Source organism: Sturnira hondurensis, unplaced genomic scaffold, assembly GCF_014824575.4.
Source record: "Sturnira hondurensis isolate 20B ecotype Veracruz unplaced genomic scaffold, ASM1482457v3 Scaffold0015596, whole genome shotgun sequence".
In the NCBI taxonomy this organism is placed as follows: Eukaryota; Metazoa; Chordata; class Mammalia; order Chiroptera; family Phyllostomidae; genus Sturnira; species Sturnira hondurensis.
In genome coordinates, this window is record NW_028088227.1 from 22,508,786 (window position 1) to 22,531,588 (window position 22,803).

General features: G+C 38.0%; 1 pseudogene; it reads right to left on the reverse strand.

The window, feature by feature from the left end:
• Positions 1–2,928: 2,928 nt before the first annotated feature.
• Positions 2,929–3,592, reverse strand: LOC119000066 (39S ribosomal protein L48, mitochondrial-like; annotated as a pseudogene).
• Between the last annotated feature and the right edge of the window lie 19,211 nt (positions 3,593–22,803).

Genomic DNA, 22,803 nt, shown 5'->3' on the forward strand with positions numbered 1-22,803 from the left:
ATCCTTGGGCCATAAAATAAAATACAGGACCCTTGCCACATCCCTAATCTGAGGAAAATCTGGTCACAAACCAAATTATATTGAAGTGCCTGCTATATTTGGATCTCAGAGTGTTTGCCAAGTGTGTGACTTGTTTAACTGTGTATGTTGTTCAGCCAAATGTCAACAAGTTTCCTTTCATTATACCGAAAACCCTGGCTTTCAGTCCCACATTGCTGCAGAGCACATACCTAGCATATAAAAATCTTATTTTCTGTAACCAACTCTTACTGGGCATGGTTGCTATAATAACTAATTACACAGAATCACAAAATAGGCCTGTGCATTAATGTTTTATATTCCAGTAGTATTAGAGGTCAGTGGAAGGAATGTTCCCCTTTTAATGATGTGGAGGTAAAGTGGAGACATGTACAAAGTCTGTAATATGTCTGTTATCCTTGTTCTCAGAATTGGAGGCAAAGTGCTGGCCCAGAGTGGTCATGTAATATGAACAGGTTTTGCAAATACACAAAAATACCATTGACTTAAATAGAAGACCTAATGGGAGAACAAAAGAATACATGTGTCTTTGTCTAAACAGCAGTTCTATTCTTTCAGAGACGGTCAATCTCTGGCCAAGTGCAAGCTTGGAAATGAGAACAGTTATGAAGATAAAGCTTCCATCTTGCTCACTCACAACTTTAGATTATTAGAGTAACATTTAAAATACTATATATGTCACAGCTTAAAATTCGATGCAAAATGTCATCATGCTTTTTTATGTTCATGAATAGTGAGAATGACTTTACAAAGTGCAGGTCTAATATATTAACTTTCTCTATACCAGGTATTTTTTATGCCCATTTGGGACCTGGGATGTACATACAATTTTTCTGAATGTCTGCAACATTTTGATGCTGTAAACCTACATGTGTTTGGTTAAGAGTGGGAAGTGGGGAAAGTTGATTAGATCTGCATCCTCAATGAGAGTCTTCAGCGGATTCTGATCCATCCAAAAGCTAAGAATGCTGCTATGTCCCATTCTGCTCCAGTACTTGGCTTCTTTCTATCATTGTATGGTCTGTCCTCACCTCTCCTACCTCAGTTTATTTAGTTAATTGTGCTCTAGGCACATATTCGGGACAGTTGTAAAGTTTTCTTTTAATTGTTTTAACCCCATGATGTAATTTAATAGTGATCTGGTTAAATCCTAATATACTATTTTAACAGAGCAACACCCTAATAAAATGCATGCCCATGCAGCTTTGTTAAATATGTTGCAAACCTACAGTGCTTGGCTCTAAACCCATTTTGTATCTTACATTACATGGCTATGAGGAAATTGCCATTCTATTAATTACACCCAGCTCAAATGTCTCGGAAGGAAACCAGAAATAATTCACAGGGAAGCTTTTATTTTATTTTTCCATTAATAAATGAACCCTTTAAATGAACTGTTCTTCTCAGTAACCTCTCCCCCTCCACTCTCACCTCATAGGTCCATTGTGATGTGTCTTAAATGTTGCTGTATTTTATGAATACAAAATGAGGCATATTGAACATCAGTTGAGTGGTTAGTTGAATATGTTACTAACAATGTCTATTTTTTAAATTGTCATCACTCTTTCATCACTTTGTTGTTATTTTTATTCTCCTTAACCCAGAGGTTGGAAAAAGAAATTTTAAAAATATTTTTAAAGGATTCCTTAGAAGCCTAGTTCATGCCAAAGTAATGTACTAAGCCTCCCAACATTCTTATAGGGATTTTTTGTAGCACTTACTCTATTTAAAAATAAGATTTAAAATACCAACCCTTTCAATTTAAATATTTTAACTTTTTATTTTGAGATAATTTTAGTTATTTATTTGATTTCATCTTTATTGCATTTTTCCATTATCATTTCATCTCCTTATACCTCCCTCCTTCCAGCAATCACCACACTGTTGTCCACGTCCATGAGTCCTTCTTTTCTTTTCCATCTCTCCACCTCCTCACCTTCCCCTCCGCCCTCCACTAGCTGTCATCCTGCTCTCCATCTGTGAGCCCATCTCTGTTTTTGAGATAATTTTAGATTTGCAGAAGAATTACAATATCAGTACATAGAAGTCTGGTAAGCTCCCTCCCCCCAGCTTACCCATATGTTAACATCTTACATAATTATACAATTGTCAAAACAAAGAACATGACTTTGATACAGTTCTAGTAACTAAATAATAGATTTATTTGGATTACACCAGTTTCCCCAATAATGTCTTATCTCCAATATCACATCCTAAGTTGTATGTGTTCAACATGTCTCCTTATGATCTTCCGATCTATGACAGTCTCTTAGTCTTTCCTCCTCTTTCATGATCTTGGAACTTTCTATTATTATTGACCAGCTATTTTACTGAATGCCTGTCAATTTGAATCTGCTAATATTTGCTTCATTTACATCATTGGGTTATACATTGCTGGGAAGGATGCTATGGAGGTGACATGGCTTCTGTCTGTATTACGCCAGTGAGTGCAGGATGTCATTCTGTGTTACTGGGGTGTTAACATCAACTCCCTGGTTAAAATTGGATCTGCTATAGTTATAAAATTAAAATCATTATGTTTTCCTTTGTGCCTACTACATATTTTGGAAGAAATACTTTGAGTCTATGTAAATATCTTGTTTTCACTTAAATTTTTGCTCACTAATTTCAGTATCCATGGGTAGATATTGTCTGCAACTGTGAGTTCTAATAATAGTTTTCTATTGCCTCTAGCTCTTCCAAATTTATTGGTTAGAATTATTTGTAAGAAACAACATTATTTATTAAATAATAAATATTGTGACTCTTTTTCATCAGCAGATCTTCATTAGAAGGAGGGTACCTAAGGTTGGGTCAGAGAAAAATGGTGACAATTGGCAAGCGCCCCACAGAGGAGAGCAGGTGTCCTGGCTGTGAGGTGGGACACTTCTATCTGAGGGTCAGGGTCTCCTGCTTAACTCTGACCACCCCAAAACTCTCCCATTGGCATACAATACCACCCGTGCTGGCGTGAGAGGGTCTGCCGTGAGCCAGTAGAACATGGCTAACCGTTCTTCCTGTGCTGGCTGTCTCGAACATTCCCTTGAAGTCTTCTTCGGTGTGCTCCTTCACTGGTCATTGGACTCCTGCAGGAAGGTTGCTTCGGATTATTTCCAAGAGAATTTCTGCCCGTGTAACACTCAAACCACTGGTCCCAACCACTCGCTCATAGGAGCTAAGAACTGAGTCCAGGCACAGCTGCTGTCTTGGTCCTGCAGCCGCAACACCATGTAGGCATCACACAGCTTTCCTCCACTTTCATGGAGAGATGGTTGCAGAGGTTGTGAAAATACTGGGCACAACCGTCTGACAGGGCCACGGGGTATGCAGTCAGGTGAATGTTCAAAACCCGGTATTCAGTATCTGTCCCCACAGGGGTGTGTCTCACTTCCACTTTTCTCCTCATCTCCTTGGGCTTTTGTGCTTTACTTAGGTGTGTGTCTTCCGGTGTCCTGGTGGGCTTTGCCTTGTAGGGACGACAGGTGCTCAGCAGAATGCCACCTGTAGAACAGATGGGATTCTCTCCTGAAGTTTCGCTGCTATAGCCTGTCATTGGGCTGAGAATAGCCCAGGCAGCCGCAGTCCCTGGGCTGCTGACAACACTGACAGGGGGGCCTCCAAATAAATACAATTATTGATTCAATGTATTGTGATCAACTTGGAATGTTGTACTGTTACTTTATCCCTTGGACTGTTGTCATTGTTATTGTAGTTACTAATGTTGTTTAGCTTGAACAGCAAAACTTGGTCGGGTTGTTCATTCAGTGTGGCTCAAGCACCTGTCTGATGTGCTCCCATCCTTTCTTTGTTGGTTGGTTCATTTGCATTGAGCACTTTCTTAACTTCTAGCACCACAAGATACTCTGACCTCATAACACATTTCCCTGCCCTGGTCTTGTCATCACCAAGATCTCCAAGAAGTCATCATTGTTTTCATCAGAAAATGATATTTAGCAACCAGGAACTGGGAGCTAAGATACCCATTGCTAGTGAGATGTCACTGCTTTTAGTAACTTTCAGAGGATAGAGCTAGGAAATATGCATATGTATATCAATACATGCTCTCACACATATCTGTCATCTGCCTATCTGTCTGTCTGTCAATGACCTGCATGTGTAGGCATACATACACACAATTCATTCTCTCACCGCAGGGTTCAGTCTATCCTTTCTCTTACTTATAGCTTTTGAGAAAATTGGCTCTCATGATCAATAGGATATTTACTTATTTTTTCAAACACATTATACAAGTAATTTAAGAATTGCTGGTCAGCTACTAATTAGAACACAGAGTTTGTATATAGTTGATTTTGTCTTTAGCCATACCATATTCTTGTAAAATACTGTTTTCCAAAGTTGCCATGAATAGCTCTTTTCTTCTTCATTTCCTTCCGTGGAGTTATGTGATTATTTGTAATGCAGTTAGATTCATTTGCCACAGTCTGCATTCTATTTTATCTTTCTACTCTGATTTATTTGTTTTTAACATTTCCATGCAATAAAGCTCATTATGGTGCACAGTGTTATTTGTATTGACAAGCACACAGAGAATGCCTTTCCACTTTCTTACGGAGATCCATCACACTCAAAATGCTCTTGGGATACTTTTTTTTACAATTAACCCCTCCCCACATTTTTCTAAACCCTGCCTCCATTGATCTGTTTTTCAGCCTTTTAATTTTGTCTTCTCCAGAATCTTATGTAAAGGGATTTATGAAGTATACAGCTGTATATGTCTTGTGTCTTTTTATTTCACTTCATAGTTTGGCATGATATATTTAAGAGTCATCTGTTTTTTAGCATGAATAAATGGTTTGTTTCTGCTTATCATGAATATATTTTCTTTGCCAAGTTTTTAAAATTAATTCAAATTCTAATAATTTGGACTTGATCTCACTTTTTTTAAGATAAAAAATACAGGGTGTGCTTTAAATTTAAAAATATGTGGCATTTATTTTGTTTCAAATGTATACAGAAAGAAGTTTCTTTGTTCTCACTTCACTTTTAGCCTAAGCTATTATTAGCAGAGTTCCAGGGAAAAGTGAATAATAACTGGCTAAACTGACATTTAGTAACTGGTACTCAGGAGTGGGTAGAGCAAAGTATAGGAACAATAATTTTCTAAGATTTCCCTTACCATTATATCTATATCCAACGACTCGACAAAAATAAAGTATAGGTAGAAAAAATGTGAAAGTATTATCCCCTGTTTAAATAAAAAGAAGATAGCTTGGGAAGTCTTATTACTAGCCAGAATAGGCTATCACCATGATTGGAGGCTGGTTTCAAAACCCTAACTCTGATGAATAATTATCATTAGGTATCCATTTATCCACCTGCTTATGAGGAATTTAATAATCTCTATTTAACTATTCTTCTAAGTGAAATGTTAATAAAGTAAATGAAATAAGGCTCCTATCTTTTTCTGTAGGAGATATTTTATAAATTAATGCCAAAATTAGATGTAATACGAACAGTGGGGGAATACACACAGATCATTATACAAGCCTGAAGAGGGCCATCTAGTCAGACTGGCAGTCAAGGAAGGCTGCCTGAAAGGAAAAAATCCATAATTTGAATTTTAAAAAACAAAAAGAAAGCTAGATGATACAAGAAGGCAGGAATTTCACTTGCAAAGAATAGCAGCTATAAAACCACAAAAATATGAAACACATGAGGGATTTTGAATATGTAACGTGGTTTGTTTAGATAAAGAGAAGTATAGTGGTGGCTGGTTGGAGATTCTGTTGAAAAGGTAGTAAAAAACTAGATCACAACAGAACTTATAAATTTCCAAGCTTTAACTTAAAAACTTTGGAGAAGTAGGTAGAGATTTCAAGCCCTAAATAACATGATTATAATTTTAGAAACATTATTCTGAAAATAATGTAGAGGGTGGACTAGTCAGAGGGTATGGAACCAGATGAGGCCAAGGAGCCAAATAAAAGGGTATTGCAGTATTTTCAGAAAGAAACAGTGAGTGTCTTGAATTAAGAAGGATTTCTGAGCCTGCAGTGAAATGGAGATCTAGAGAAACAGGATATAGAGGTAGAGATAAAAGTTGAGGACTGAAACCATGAATTCAGGAAAATGCATATCTAGTGGGGGCTTATGGGTAAATGGAAGTCTCATGCATGAAAATGTGGACATAAACAAAAGAGCAAGTGCAAAAAAATAGCACATTTTGTTTGGAATATTCTGAGTTTTACAAAGACATTTGGTAGGCATTTGAATATATAGTCAAGTGTTGAGTACAGAGGTGTGAGATAGAAATAGAAAGCTCGTATTCATTACCACATACATAGACTATCTAACAAAATGTTTGAATGAGTTTACTTAGGAAAATGATATAGAAAGGACAGAGGACTATAGATTACGGTATATATAAAGGACAAAGAAAGAAGGATATACAAGAAGTTGAGAATAAAGGCTGGAGGTTTAGAAGGAAAACAAGCAGTAGCAGCATGAGTATCAAGGAAGAGAAAGAATTTCAAGAAGAAGGGAATGCTAACCTTTGCAAAATACCAAAGAATTTCAGCCAGAAACAATCAGACACTATGGATTATATTGAGAATATGAAGTTACTGAAGGATTTACAAAAAGTCTTTATATTGACCAATGGTTGGTGTCGTGGACTAAATTTTGCCCACCTGAAATTCATATGTCAAGGTCCTAATTCCCCAGTACTTTACATTGTGGCTCTAAGATACTTTGGAGATAGGGCATTAAAGATGTAATTAAGATTAAATGGGGCAGCTGGGGTGAGTTCTAATCCAATCTGACTTGTGTCCTTATAAAAAGAGAAATTTGGACATACAGAGAAACATCACAAACGTGTACATACAGAAGAACAAACGTGAAAACCCAAAAAGAAGTTCATCTACAAAACACAGAGAGAAGCCTCGGAAGAAACCGAGCCAGTTGATACCTTGATCTCATGTCTAGCCTTCAGAACTGTGAGAATATAAATTTCTGTCATTTAAGCAATCCTTGTGGTCCTTCATTTTGGTAGCTATAGTGAATAAATAGAGGTGAGAAGAAAGGCCATTTTATCAAAGAAGTGAAATTAATACAAAATGAGTGGGGAGAAAGAAGAAATGATGAGTGTGGATGTGCCTTATAAGCCCTATAGTTAGAGAAAAGTGTGAGGATAGAGAGAAATTTGAAGCAGAGGAAAAGCTTTAGGGTCGGTTAGTTTTGTTTTGTTTAAGCCAGAAAATAAGTGAGCAGGTGTATACCCTAGGAACCTATCAGGAGCAAGGGGATTATTCATGGCCCATGGCTCTAAGAAAACTCAAGAAAAGAATGATCACTCATTCACTTATTCATTTGGGAATCACATATTAATGAATACCAGCATGTGGAAAGCACTGGGAATTATTGTGGAGTGACAAAGACAAGTAAGGTATAGACTTTTCCTTTAGGAGTTTCCTTTGCCGTCGAGAAAACACCCCAACATGTGACAGAATAGTATGGTGAGTGCTAGGAGATGCAGAAGATAAAGAAACAAGTGGAAGAAATATCTATCCCAGCTAGATGGAGTCTAAGATAGTGCATAAAGCAGTCTATACCCAACATGAATCTTAAAGGAAAAGAGGAATTATTCAGGAAAACAAAGGGAGGCTATAGCTAACAAAGAATGACAAGATAGGTAGAGCAATTTTTTCAAAGGCAGGGAGCAAAAGCATAGAAGGATACTGTTAAGTCAGTATGTGCACCCCTTAGTTAATATTAATTGATTTCTTTATATTCTTATACACTAAATAAGATATATCTATACTAGTTTAATTAAAGATTACCTGTGTGACTTTAATAACTATGCTAATTTTTTTCAGCAATTATATTTGTTTCAATGCAAAACTTAACACAAACAAGATCTATATTGGATTGGGAACCAGAAGATTTAGTTTCCTAGGAGTGCTTTAATACAACACTACACACTTAATGGCTTAAAACAACATAAATGTATCTTACATTTGTAATGTCAGAAGTCTGATATAGGCTAAAGTCAAGTTATCATTGGGGCTATATTCCTATGGGGAGCTGGACCAATAAAATGGCATTGGTCCAATCAAGATAGCATAAAATATATAAAACAAAATGGAGCCACTCATGTCAACCAAGATGGCTGCCAGTCAGCCATGACACTTTGGTTCAAGAGGGAAACTACCTAAGTCAGAGCAGACACATCTGGCAAGGAGACACATCTAAGATATCTGCACACATGGCCAGAGCAGCCATGTCTGCAGAGTGGGACCACCCATAGGTAGGCTCCTGGGGAAATTCCCCACTAATCATCAGGAGATCCAAGACAATTATCAAGAGACCCAAAGGGTGGAGTATGCTACCTTCTAAGTATAACTGAGGTAAGAAGTGTCCAGACCACTGCTGAGATGCCTGAGCTCCCCACCAAAGTGCTACTCCATGCAACACTGATCTCACTTGCCATTGGCCACCAGAGGCTCTGCCCTGCTGGACTGAGGACTTTGTCTGCTCTGGAGCGCCTTCCTTGAAAGATGCTGATGACTCCTTTGCCTCTGTGCTGTCTCCTGGACCTGCAGACTGAGACTCTGGGACTTGAGTTCCTTATTTCCCACTAATTGCTGCGTGTGTGAGTGTGTGTGTCATAATTCCCTTTTCTTGTTAGAGTGTGAGTAGGGTATTAAAGTATGTTGATGTTCTACTTTGAGTGAACCTGCATTCAGCAAAAGCTGGGCAAATAGCATAGTTACCTTGTATGACTCTTGTCCATTCCTTGGTGCCGGAATGCTCAGCAGGCAGCTAGCGGAGCAGATTCCCGCTGACTTACAGGAAAGACTATATCACGAACATATGTTCGTGACAATTTCTTTCTGGAGGCCCTAGGGGAGAAGTCATTTCCTTGCCTTTTCTAGCTCCTTGGTTCATGACCCCCTCCACCTACTAAATTAAGAAATACAACTGATATGAAATTTGCCCTCAGTCTTTTTCAGTCTTTGTTTCCTCTGTGTCATAGATTAGGGGGAGGGAAAACACAGAGATAGAGCTACTTTGTCAAACATGTTGAATATATACTATCAGCTGGGTTTGCTGATGTTGACCCTGATTGTCTAGCTAAGGTAGTGTTTGTCAGCTTTCTGAACCATGGAGTTACTTTATGAAGTTACCCCCTTTTCCCATACTTTATTCTTCGGAAAGAAGTCACTGTATGCAGCCCATACTTAAGGAAAGGAGATGATTCACTTATGTGGGAATCTTCTACAAATCAGATTTATCTTTTCCCACGTTTATTAATTTATTTAATCATTGCATTGGTCTCTATATGGACTTTGACATTTATTTTATACCTTGGATTATGACCCAATACTATTTCATTTGTTGTATTGCCCAGATTGTTACAACTTTGGATACAGGTTGCTCTTTTCGTTGGTTTCCCTGCCCCTTTGACAAGCCCCATCAATGCGGGTTTGCTTTTCTTCTGTTTTTTAAAACACTTCCTGGCATGACAAGATGCAATTCCAAACTCATCTTCTATATTTTACTCTACTTTTCAAAAACTATCATTAAATAGTACTTACTTCATGATCTCATATTTGAAAAATTAATAGAATTATGTATCTATATATACCAAAAAGAATATATACTAAATATTAACAGTGATAATGCTATCTCTGGCTCACGGTGATAACCGTGATTTTATTTTTTGCGTATCTGTTTACTTTGATCATTATATATCACTTATTTAAAATCAGTGCATACTGGATGATTAGAAAGGCAATAAAAATAGGCTGAAGGCAATCATAACTTCATACGTGAGTGCAACCTGTCTTCCCACGGTCAAGGTGGAACCAGTTTTGAAGAGTTACAGCTGGCCTCTACTGGCCAGCACTTCAGACCCTCCAGAGACGGGGTCAGTGTCCTTTCAGAAACACCAGCCTGACCTTTCTGGGCAGTGACAGTTCTGGTATCTCAGAAGTTAAATCTATTTAGCCTTGTGCTACAGAATCTATAGGCAGACTGAGCTTAGCTACATATATTAGGGGTTCGCTACGCAAACGTAAAAAAATACCTCCCCTCAATGTGAAGTTTAGGTTGTGGATTGCGAAATGAATATGTGTGAGAACGGCCCAGAAAAATACTACACATGCTGATGGCCAATATTGTACCTCTGGGTCTGATCTTAAACAAATATCTTTTTGGACGAGAATATTTGGTTCGTGACCTCTATGCTGAAAATGTGACCACGTCTGCCGCAAAGCTTAAATAGATAATGCTAAGACTTTTCACTGGAAAAAAATGAAGGGAAAAAAACTTTATTTTATGTACTATTCAATTAAGTTTAAACTGTCTAGTGTGAGTTTGTGAGAAAGGTCGAAAGTGTAAGAAGCGATTTAGCCAAGAGTGAAATTTATGTCCTAAACAAATGAATATTCAGCACATGTTCTCCTTTGTACTAGGTGCCTCTCCAAGACAGAGGTTGCTCAGGATTCAGCCACAAACGCCGACTGTTTTCTGTCTTTTCTGTGCTTTCACTGGTGAATAGGAACAGACAATAAACAATAAAAATGATAAGTGTGTAATTCATGGGTAGGAGGCAAATGAAAACTGCCGTAGAGAGAGGGCATTTAGAAGGTCAGGGATGAGGGTGGGGACAGGTCACCGTGTTTGACCTAGGAGTCAGAGTGGCCCTCTGACTCGATTCCCCCTCTGAGAGGGGGAGAGCTGAGCAGAATGAAACTAAAGAAGATAGGTTTTAAAATTGTTTGTGTCATCTTTTATATAAAAAACCCTGCAGTTTATTCTGACTATTCCTAGAATAAAGTCAAATTTTATTTTACAATTACAGGTGACATATAATAATACATTAGTTTCAGGTGTACGGCACAGTGATTACACTTTTATATACCTGTGAAGTGCTCAGCCCAGTGTTAGCACCCAGCGGACACCAGACGGTAATTATTATGATATTATTGACTGTATTCCCTATGGTGCACTTTACATCCTTATGACTATTTTTATAACTGGTAATTTGTACTTCTTAATTCCTTCCATCTTTTCCGCCCAGGCCCACAACCCCCTCTCATCTGGTGTGTATTAATTTCTTATCTCTGTCTACATAACTTTTTAACGAGGCCTCTAGGGTTGCTCCAGTCATGTCTTTCACCAGCCTCCTGGGTTTTTACTCTCTTCCAGTTACGTTGATTTTAGTTTATTTTGTTTTTTAGAAATATTTCGTTTAATCATCAAGTTCACCCTCACATTCAAATCCAAACATCCTCTATTTCTTCTACCTGGATCCTCCTCTCCCCACCATTAATCTCTGTGTCCCCTCCACTTGCTTCAATTCGCAAGTTAAATGCCATTTCCTCAAAGGAGTTTCTTCTCTATCACCTCACTCTTCTCAAACTAACTCCTTGTGTTTCTTCTAATAGTTGTCATAATTACACTGAAATACTGATTTGTTGGATGGCCACATCCTCCCACCCCCTGGCCACCCTCCATCACTGGACTGCCAGCTCTCTGAGAGTAAGCCTTGTGTTCGCTAATACTGTTCTCAGCATCCTAATATAGTTCATGCATGGTAGTTGCTTAATCAATATTTGCTAAACAAATGAATAAATTGTATTCTTTGAATAATTTTGTTTGTTTGTTTTCTTATGTAGGTAGCCTTGGAAATCTGAAATATTAGGAGAAAAGTCATGCAGGTGTGTCTTTCTGTTTTCAGCCACATTTGAATCCCAGAGACAGGAAGCCAAACATAAAGGAGACAGAGATTTTTCAACCACTATACTGTCTTAGAAACTTATATTAAAATACAGTTCAAACTTTGGATGAAAAGGGGGCCCTATACTAAACCTGACAAACTGAGGAAAGACAGCATGGTGGGCCTTACAAACTCAGAGACCTACAGTAACCACACAGGGTGGACTGAACATAAAAATTCTAACTAAGATCTGGTCACGCTGGGCAGTCCCATCCTAGGCCTGTAGGCTTCCTCATCAAAGATCAATCTTTACCTTTGAAATTATCTATCGTTTTGTGGCTCTAAGATAGCATGCCTTTGAAATGTGAGAGTAATCTCTTTTTCCAGACTCCTCAAGGCACAACTGCAGGCACCAGAGCACAAGACCCCAGAACTCCTCATTGTCATGTGTTCCTCAAATACCATCTTTCTGTGCTGTAAGTGTTAACTATTCTTTACTCACCAATGTAAAAGAAGTATGTGAATGCCCTGGCTGGTGTAGCTCAGTGGATTGAACTCGGGCCTGCGAACCACATGATCGAGGTTCGATTCCCGGTCAGGGCACAAACCCGGCCTGGGTTGCAGGCCAGTTCCCGGTTCCCGGCAGGAGACGCATGAGAGGCAACCATACATTGATAGTTCTCTCCCTCTCTCCTTCCCTTCGCCTCCAAGGATGAATAAATAAAATCTTAAAAAAAAAGAAGTATGTGACTCTCTGTTTTGCTTTTTATACAGTCTCAGAGATTCCCCCACTTTGCCTTCTTCCAGGGAAAAATCTCATAAAATCTGAATAAAAAGATTACAACCAATGAAATTGATGTAGTAATAAAAAAAAACTACTAACAAACCAAACTCCTGGACCAGATGACTTTACCGGTAAATTTTACCAAACATTCAAAAAGAACACCGACCTTCCTCAAACTATTCCAAAAAAATCAGGAGAAGGAACGACTCTAAGTTAATCTGACAGTGATTCCAAAACCTTAATTCCAAAACCAGATAAAAACACTACAAAATATTTTTAAGCCAATATCCCTGATTAACATAGATATTAATGTTTTCAACAAAACATTAGTGAACCAGATCCAGCAATTCATGAAAAAGATCCCACATACTGATAAAGTTGGATTTATTCTGGAGATGTAAGGTTGGCACCATATCTGCAAATTAATAAAAGTCGTATACTAAACAAAATGAAGGATAAGAATGGCATGATCATATCAATAGATGAAGAAAAAATGATAAAATTATTCACCCATTTATGATAAAAGCTCAGCCAAGTGGAGATAGAGGGAATATAACTCACCATAATAAAGTCTATAAACACCCCAGCCAACATCACACTCAATGGGCAAAAATAAAAGTGTTTCCCTTAAGATCAAGAACAAAATAAGGATGTACTATGTCCACAACATAGTACTAAATGTCCCAGCCAAAGCAATCAGACAAGAAATGATAATAAAATGCATCCAAGTTGGAAAGGAAGTAAACTGTCACTATTTGCAGATGACATGATATTGAATAAAGAGAACCCTAGAAAATCCACCCAAAAATTACTAGAAATCACAAATAAATTCAGTCAAGTAGTGGGATACAAAATAAATATTCAGGAATCAGTTGCATTTTTATTCACCAATAATGAACTATCAGAAGCAGAAACTTAGAAAATAATCCTATTTACAATTGAATAAAAAATGAAACACTTAGGAATAAATTTAACCATGGATGTAAAAGACTTCTCTGTACCCATCCTACAACAACACCCAGCAGCCAGCTATGTTCCTTGTGACCAGCTTAGGAACAGGCCATCTTGAATGTCATTTCCACCCCTCAACCTTGATGACCTTGTATTGCAATGCTTCCCTAAAATGTTACCACACACACACTTTGCTTCAGGCAATTTCCTAGGGGTGCTTTGACTCATCATCCTTCTTCCACAACACAGACGCAGATGCCCTGCCAAATAACGTATCCACTGATGTCAGCAGGAACAGGTGTGCATGTCTAGCTATGTCGATTCCATCCATTAGTCTATCTTGGAAGCAGTTAGGAATTTCTGCTTTCGAACCTCCCTCTCGGTTGGGGACACACATCGAGATGCAGCTGTGGCTCCAGAAGCTACAATTCTGTGGCCCTGCCAACTGGCACATTCCATCGCACAATTAGAATTCTTGAGATTTGGAATCCAAACACCAGTCAAACACATAGCTTACTGTTCCTACAGTGATGTGGGCTGGCATACATGGAAGTGTTTATTTTATTTCCCTGATCAGTAAAGTACTGGACGTAGAACCTTTTGTATAGCCCCTTGCCAAAGGTGGATGCTGGCTTTCCGCAAACACGTAGAGCCACCCAAGGAAGCCTGGGGATTCTGCTGAATCAACTCTGAATAAGTGAGAAGAGAAAAAACATGTTGAACAGTTTGAAAACTGCCCCACCCGCCCCCAAATTTAAGTCCTCCAGAACCTCACCTGACCTTATTTGGAAAACAAAACCTTTTCAAAGGTCATTGGTTAAAGATCTTGAAAGGAAATCCTTATGGATGTAGCATAGGCCCTCAATCCAAACCCTGTGCCTGTATAAGAGGAGGGAAGGTCACAGAAACATAGAGAAGAAGGCCATGTGAAGAAAGAGGCAGAGATCTGAGCTGTGTGGCCACAAGCCAAGGAATGTCAGTACCCAGCAGAAGCTGGGAGAGGCCAACGGGATTATTCTTTGGAATCAGCATGGCCCTGCCAGCAGGTCATTTTGAACTTCTGGCCTCCAGGACTGTGAGGAAATACATTTCTTATCTTCGAAGCCACTCATTTTATGGCACTTTGTCACAGCAGACACAAAAATCGAAGACAGGACACAGCAGGAGATCCCAAAGCTGCTGCAGGGTATGCCAGTGGGTGAAGAGAAGGAAGTCGAATGGGGTGGGAAGTGTGCACAAAAAGAAAGAAGCTTGATACCATGTCATGGTTTTGCTTCACTCCACAGCTTTTACCTACTAACTGGAACACTGGAGGCAGTCCCTCCATCCGGGTTTGTCAGTCACACCTGCCCAAGTTACATTCAAGGAACAAAGAATTTCTTGATACTAAAGAGATTAAATTGTGTATCATAGGGGAAGTGATACAGTCTTCCATGGCCACATGCACCAGTCTTGAAACGAATGCTTTAAGTAACCATTCTCTTATCAATCTACTAGAATTCTAAGTCACTGTATTCCTTATCAACTGGTTATTTTAAACATATTAGGGTTCTAGAGGTGTTATAAAAATTTGATGACTACAGTTGATCATTTGACATCGCTAAGTAAACTTTAAATTCCTCTATTATGTCATGAGTTAAAAAGGCTTAACAAAATTTAAGAATTGAAGGATAAAATCATTAATGTTAAATATACTACATTAATGTTAAATATACAATTTCATATAATTTCAAACATCATAGGTGTAATAAAGTTTAGTGCCTAAGGCTGAAACCGATATAGAAGTCTTAGCTTGCTTAAATTTTAAGCAATGTTCTACCTCTAAAAATATTTTTAACTAGTTCTGCTTCTCTTTATCATTTATTTTTTACTACTTTTCCATAATTCAGTAGCTCTCAGTATGAGAAAAAACTATGAATATAGAGCAAACTTATGAATTGGAAATATTACATGCTATTTCTGACTTACTCTACAGTTTAACATCATTTACAGCTGCATTACTCCCAGCTGGGGCAATTATTCGGGTTCCTTCTACGCTCTCTAAGTTTTCAGATGTTACACTACATACCATGAGCCATCATCAACCTATCCATGCTTGTTGGTAGCACTGAATGACCTCAGTTTACTTTATTTGGATATACGAACTTCTATAACACCATACGAAGAAGGCTCCACATAGCTAGAATATTTTACAATTGAGTCAAATCCTCTCCTGGATAAAGACAGCAACAAATCCAAACAAGCTTACACAATTAAAAAATGTAACATCATTGAATAATGAATGACAGAACCTCAAATGTGTGACTAATGTTTCATTCACCGCTGTTGTGGTTTCTGTCTACTTGGCAAAATATTTCATGCTAGCCTTTCCCTACTCATTCTAGTTGGAGGAAATACCTGCAACATCCGATGGCCCTTGTGAAACTCTCCATGATTGTGTATTTTTAAATTGATTTTACTCATCCTCCTACAGTTATAAAAAAAGATGAGGTAGACAACTGATTAACACCTACAGAATTTTAGTTCAAAATTTTCCTAAAGCCTTTACTGTAGAATTACTTTTTGTAACAAAAGGCTACTTATAATGTTTGCAATTATCATATGTTTTCTAATACTGTCTGAGGACCACTTCTTGACAGTGAGGCATTTTGATATAGGTAATTTTCAAAGTTATGTATTCCATTATTCTTATACAAAAATGAACTTACTTATAAATAGACATCCGCCCACCATCAAAAGGGGTCACTCAGGCCCATTACAAACCCACTAAAACGCTGACATACTTTCCAGGAGGGTCAAATAAGTGGGTATTACAGTTTTTGCCTGATTTTAACAGAAGATTCTAACCTTTGCAAAATGGGTTTACCCTGTTTGGGTAAACATTTCTGACTCCAGGCTGTAACTGTGATTGTTTTGAATTTCATTGTGTGTTTTTATCTGTAATTAGGCTAAACATACTTCTAGGGGAAAAGTACTATTTTCTCCATATGGCTCATCAAAAGAATAATTCAAAAAGTGTGCGTGCGTGTGTTTCAAGGAATGAGCAGAAATGCGTAGTAACAGCGGAGTTAGGAGAATTAACCAATGAAACAGTTCTTCAGTTCTGTGAAAAGATTTCTCTTTTCCTTGGAGAATGCTTTCTTTACAGACTATTCTTATTACATTTTTTCACTTCCTTCTTGAATCATGGGCTGTCTAAAGTCATAGATCTATATTTCAAAGATGAGATAAGTCTTCAGAATTACTTTTAAAGGTGCTTTTGGCCCAATGAATACTCTGCAGGATCATATAAGGCTAAGCAGTTTAAATTTTATATCTTATGATTTCCATACTGTGCTAGTCAATAACTTACATATTGCCGGAAGGAATGCGACTTCAACTGTAATATTCACTTGAAGAGAAAAAGAATAGAGTGTATATAAAAATTATACTTTGATAAAAAGAGTTAAATGGAGAATATCAATAAATGTTGTTTAAATTTTAGCAGAATCCATATATTGATCATGTTTTTAAGAGAAATTTAAGATTAAAGAATTGGCAATTACAAATCCCAATTTTCTTTCTGAAATTTAATGTTAAACTTCCATCACTCTATTTTATATTTAGTAGGTAAACACAAAATTTAAACTTGTATAGTAACTGAAAAGCTAAAAATAAAAACATTAGCACTAATTATCTTAATCATATTATTTTTATCTGGAAATAACTGCATTGTACAATTTGAAAGTCACAGTGTACATTTAAATTGCCCTGAATACACACTCCATGCAGTCAGCAAATATAATTCTCAGTCCACCATAGACAGCTCCTGTCACAGGGGAGACGCAGTTAAAAGTTCTAGGTGTTGTGTGGCGATGGAGGATGTGGGCTAGAGGAGGAGAAAGAAGCTTTACTACACAGGTGAGAACTGAAAAATAAACAGAAATTTGCTAGGTGGAGAAAAGAAGAGAGGGGGTTTTGAACAAAAGAATAAAATGTAAAAAGTCCTGGAATCATGACAATATAGAGCATTCTGAGAAAGCAGTAAGGACATAAAGATGGAGATACAGAGAGAGAGATGCTAGGGATAGAGATAAATATATAGAGAGAGATAGAGAGATAGAGCAAGAGTCAGAGAAGCAGGGGAAGGGGAGGGGAGAGGAGTAAGGGTTTTCCAACATGAACACTTTCCTTTTCTCAAGAGCTACAACCTTGATTGTCCATAGTGTTAGTAAACAAGCCCAATGGCTTAGAAGCACGAAAATTTGAGTGCTTAGTCAAATTTGCCTGTGAAGCCATCTGGTCCAGGACTTCTGTTTTCTGGGAATGTTTTCATTACTGCATCTATTGCATTAGTTGGTCTATTCAAGTTTACTGGTTCTTCCTGATTCAGTTTTAGAAGATGGTATGTTTCTAGAAATGTTTCCATTTTGCCAAGGTTGTCCAGTTTATTGACATATAATTGTTCATAGTACTTTCTTACTTTTTTTTTTGTATTTCTGTGTTATCAGTTGTTACTTTTCCTCTTTTGTTTCTGATTTTATTTATTTGAGTCCTCTCTCTCGCTTCTCCTTTTTTTTTAAGATTGTATTTATTTATCTTTAGAGGGGAAGGGAAGGAGAGAAGGAGAGAAATATCAATGTATGGCTGCCTCCCGTGAGTCCCCCACTGGGAACTGGCCTGCAACCCAGGCATGTGCCCTGACTGGGAATTGAACTGGGAATGATCGCGTGGTTCAAGGCCCCGCGCTCAATCCACTGAGCTACACCAGCCAGGGCCTCTCTCTTTTTTTCTTGATGAGTCTGGTTAAAGGTTCATCCATCTAAAAAAGAAGGAACTCTTACCTTTTTCAGTGACCTCATTGGATCTGGAGATTATTATGCTAAATGAAATAAGCCAGTCGGTGAAAGACAAGTACCATATGATCTCACTTATAGGTGGGATCCATTTAGCAAAACTAACTAAGAAACAAAATAGAAACAGAGGCATAGCTACATGGAACAGGCTAACAGCTGTACGCAGGGAAGGGGAAGGAGGAGGCTAGATGAGAGGTGAAGGAGTCTATGGCCAAACCACCCTGAATGTGCCAGATCTCACCTGAAAGAAGGTGAAGGAATTAGCCGAAGAACATATATGCATGGCCCATGGACACAGAGCCCACCCAGTGCGGTGCTGGTCTGAGGTGGGTGGAGCCTGAGGGGAAGTAGTCAGAGGGGGAGAACCACCGTAATTGGGTAACCAATGAAAAATAACATTGTTTGAGTGCTGCTTTGCATGGGGGATGTCCCTCCTCTGGAAGGGGGTGCCCCGAGTGGGACACCTCCAGCTTTTCACTACCCCTCAATCATTTTCCCCAGATAAATTATTTGTCAAGTTTGTGATCAGCCTTAGTATACTTTGGTCTGTTCTGCCACCTTCTCTCTGTTCTTAAAAGTTATCCTGCCTAAAGACAGCACAGTTAGAAACTGCTCAAGGCCATGGATAAATTCCAGAGTCTAAGTAGTTTCTCTGTATCAAGGCCTTAATCTAAACCTATGCTTCCTGACACCAGTTGGGCGGGTATGTCTGATTCTGGATTTCTTCAAGAAATTTGATCGTGAAGGAAAGAAAGAGGGAAAGAAAGACTGTAAGACGAAGCTTAGGTTCATGAAAGTTATTTATTAGATTTTTATTTTTCAGTTTGAAGAATTTAGGGCGTGCTTATTGTTTAAAATGATTCACAAGGGAGACAAGGATTAAAAATGCAAACAACATGAGTTCGATGAAGAGCAAAACGGCTTAAAGCAAAAGGTGCCTGGGCCCAGGTGCACACGATGGACTGTTTCTTCATTTAGGGAGGTGAGTGTGGGCTCTAGTGAGGGAACCACAGAAGTAGGAGAAATGGATGTGGGGGAAATTACAGTTTATGACACCCGTTTTCACCTTGGAATATAAAGCAAAGTTATTTCCTAAAACATAAAAGTTGTGAAAATTGAGCTGAGATCTAAAATCAAGTAGTAAAAGTTGGACAAAGCAGCCAAAGTTGGTGTCTTAGAATGTGTGTTTCTCTATTATTATCACTATGTGTAAAGCAAACATTTCTTTAGTTCCTTTGAGCAGCTATATTTTCTTAAAGAAATATGTACTAATGCAACTATGTGTTAACTGACTGTAATTAATCTAAATAAATTATTTGTTATTTGTCATAAAATTCGGTTTCTATATGTTCTTATATTTTGTTTTCTGCGGGTTTAGTTTGAGTCTTTGATTACTTCATCAAAATGACCTGTTGGGACAGTTAAACTATTTAGAGGATAATAAATCCAGTTGACAAATCCCATCTACTCCAGTGAAAATGAGCATATATTTCTAGAAACACCTTAAGGTCCTATGCAAATATTTTAAATGAAGTGAAACTAAATATTTCTGATATAAATCACACAGTATTTCCCTGACATGAAAAGTTTACAGCATCTATTAGGGAAATATGACCTGTTCTGTGCCAGAATATGCTACTTTTAGTTTATAGAGGAAATTTCATGTATGGAAGTTTCACCTTCTGATTCACACTGCTTGGCTTGTAAATGGTATTTTAATAGCGGTGTTGGAATGAATCATCTACATCAAAGAACTATTCATTGTAAGGTGTTTTATACAGTCCTATTTCATATAAAAATAGAGGTGGGGTTAGAATATTTTCTGCTTTGAGTGTGTAATTGTGAGTCACTTGTGAGTGAAACTGAGTTTGTGACATCTTCAATGATGTATCTTCAGAGCAGAGCAGCACAGGAACTTTAAAAAAGTAGCATCTTCAGTGCGGTTAACTCTGTAAGATTCTTTTTTATCCTGATAGTTGGCTTTGATGGGTTATTTCTTAAAATACAACTGCTATGTAAACATACTTATATAAATATATATAATTAAACATATATTTAAGCTATCTAATGCATTGTTTTGGATTCTTAAAACTTTGATATCAACTTGTTTTTAAACATATATAAGATTATAGTTTTATATGTGTATACATATGAAGAAAGACATATATATATATACATCTATACCATTTTATTTATATTTCCTTGAAAAACATATTGTAGATATATAAATAATTTTAATATAAGAGCATAAAGAACTTCATTGTTTTATGTTTTAAAATATTGAAAATATATAATACATCTCTAGCTGTGTTAGATAAGTCTAAATTAAAGATTTTAGTACCTCTTTTTTATGAATCTATAAAGAAGGATTACATTTTCCCATATTTAATTTATTTGCAATCTCATTTTTAACGTGCTTGCTTTTCATTGATTTCTTATAAAGAATGTTTTCCTAGACATGTGCTATATGAGCCACAGAACATCCATTCTCCCTTCAGGTAGTAACGCCTGGATTTACCTCTTAGGGCCGGCGATTTCCTAGAGCTGATTGCTGCCCAAAGTTTGGCGTGGACTAGTTACTCAGTCCTGGACAGCCAAGGGATTGCATCTGCCTCACCTCAGCCAGACAGATAAAAAGCAATGAGGAGGATCTCTCAGGTACTGAATACAGACACATACTGAGGCCAACACTTGCGGTACCTATCTTCAAGTGAATACTTTCGCTAAGCTAACGTTATTTATTGTTGGCACTTTTTGTTCAGAAATGACAGCCATCTCTGAACCTTAGAGCCACAGTCCCTCACCAGACTGCGAATCCTCTGACTCCTTAATTTTGGACACCGCAGCCTAAGAACTGAGAGACATAAATTTCTCTTGTTTATAAGCCACCCAGTCTATTCTCCTTTTTAGCAGCAGCCTTAGAAGAAGACCTCAGAACTATTCTGCTATAGTAGACCTCAACTAGAAAAAAAATGGGTTCCAACACATTTCAGGAAGTGGCCCCACAGCAACCCCACACTCTGCCCAAACTACAGAGTGAACTTTTATGAAGACAAACGTAGATAGGGTTTTACTTTTGTTTTAATGAGATAGAGTATAATCGAGTGCTTAGACATCCTACAAAGTCTTTAAGAAAATTTACCAGAAAATGGCCTTCACCTTGGACTACAGGGGACTAGAATTGCTCAAGTCACAAGTAGGCCTTTGGGCCCTCGTGTTTCTTAAAAAGGAAGCAGGATGAGAAAACTGTTCAACTGCCCTCCCAGGCCATTTCTCATGGAAAAGGAAGCTCAGTGGCTGAGCCCAAAGTCCGGAATGGTTAGCTAAGATTTATGGAACTGCATGAACTGGGGAGCTATTTCCAAGAAGCAGGAGATAATGATGAAATGTGGAGTCATTCCCAGGGAACAGAGCCAGTCCTTAATCAAGGAACATTCTCTGTGCCTGGATTGAGTAGGTGTGACAGCACGTACCTGCCTAGATTTCTAAGTGCTAGTGATTATGTGCTTCCCATTCTTTCCTCTTTTTAATGGGAGCCTTTATTGTGATTATCTTGTCCGTGCAATTCCATTGCATGTTGAGTATCCATATACCTTGTTGTTTTGGATTAGTAAGAGTTGCATCTAAGGGGTCCATATCCGGACCTGAAGTGGATCATGAGACACTAGACTCTGAGTCCAGTGATGTGACTACATAATACTTTTGAAGGCCTTTGGTTGGAGGTAAGCATATTTGACATTGAAGTGGCATGTGAGTATTCACGGCCAGAGAGTAGGTTGTGGTATGCTATGAAAATGGCTAATCACTCCCTTTCCTGGATTCTTTTCCTTGCAGATGTGATATTGCAGATCATCCCAACAGGAGGTGTAGTTTATCTATCTCCCCAGGTCTATAATCGAGTTTGCCTATGTGGTTTGTTTTGGCTAATAGGATCTTATACAATGCTATGCTAAGTAAAATAAATCAGTCATAGAAAGCTAAGAACTATAGGATTTCACACATATGTGGGATACAAAACTGAAACTCATGGGCACAGACAGTAATGTGGTGTCACATTGCCAGAGGGAAGGAGGTGGGAGGGTGGGAAGTGGAGGGGGACATAGTATATGGTGGTGGAAGGTGGTTTGACTTCAGGCGGCAGACACACAGTACCACATACAGACCTAGTATCATGGATATGTACACTTAGAACCTGTACCATCTTACTAACCAATGACAGCTGAATAAATGTAATTAAGAAGAATTTTTAAAATGCAATGCAAGTAGAGTCTTGTGGTGCACTCATATATCATGTCTGCCTTCTTGTTGCTTGGGAACTCATCCATCACGTAAGAAAGCCTGGCTTTGCCTACGAAACCTACAGCACACTGCTGCAGTCTGCACACCAGCTGTCAGTGCCCAGGCTGACTGCTTACTGAACACAAATAAATGAGTCTAGTTCAGGTCAACAGATATGGAAAATTTTAAAAAATAACCATAACTGTTCCAGATCTTTACCTAAATGAACGGCT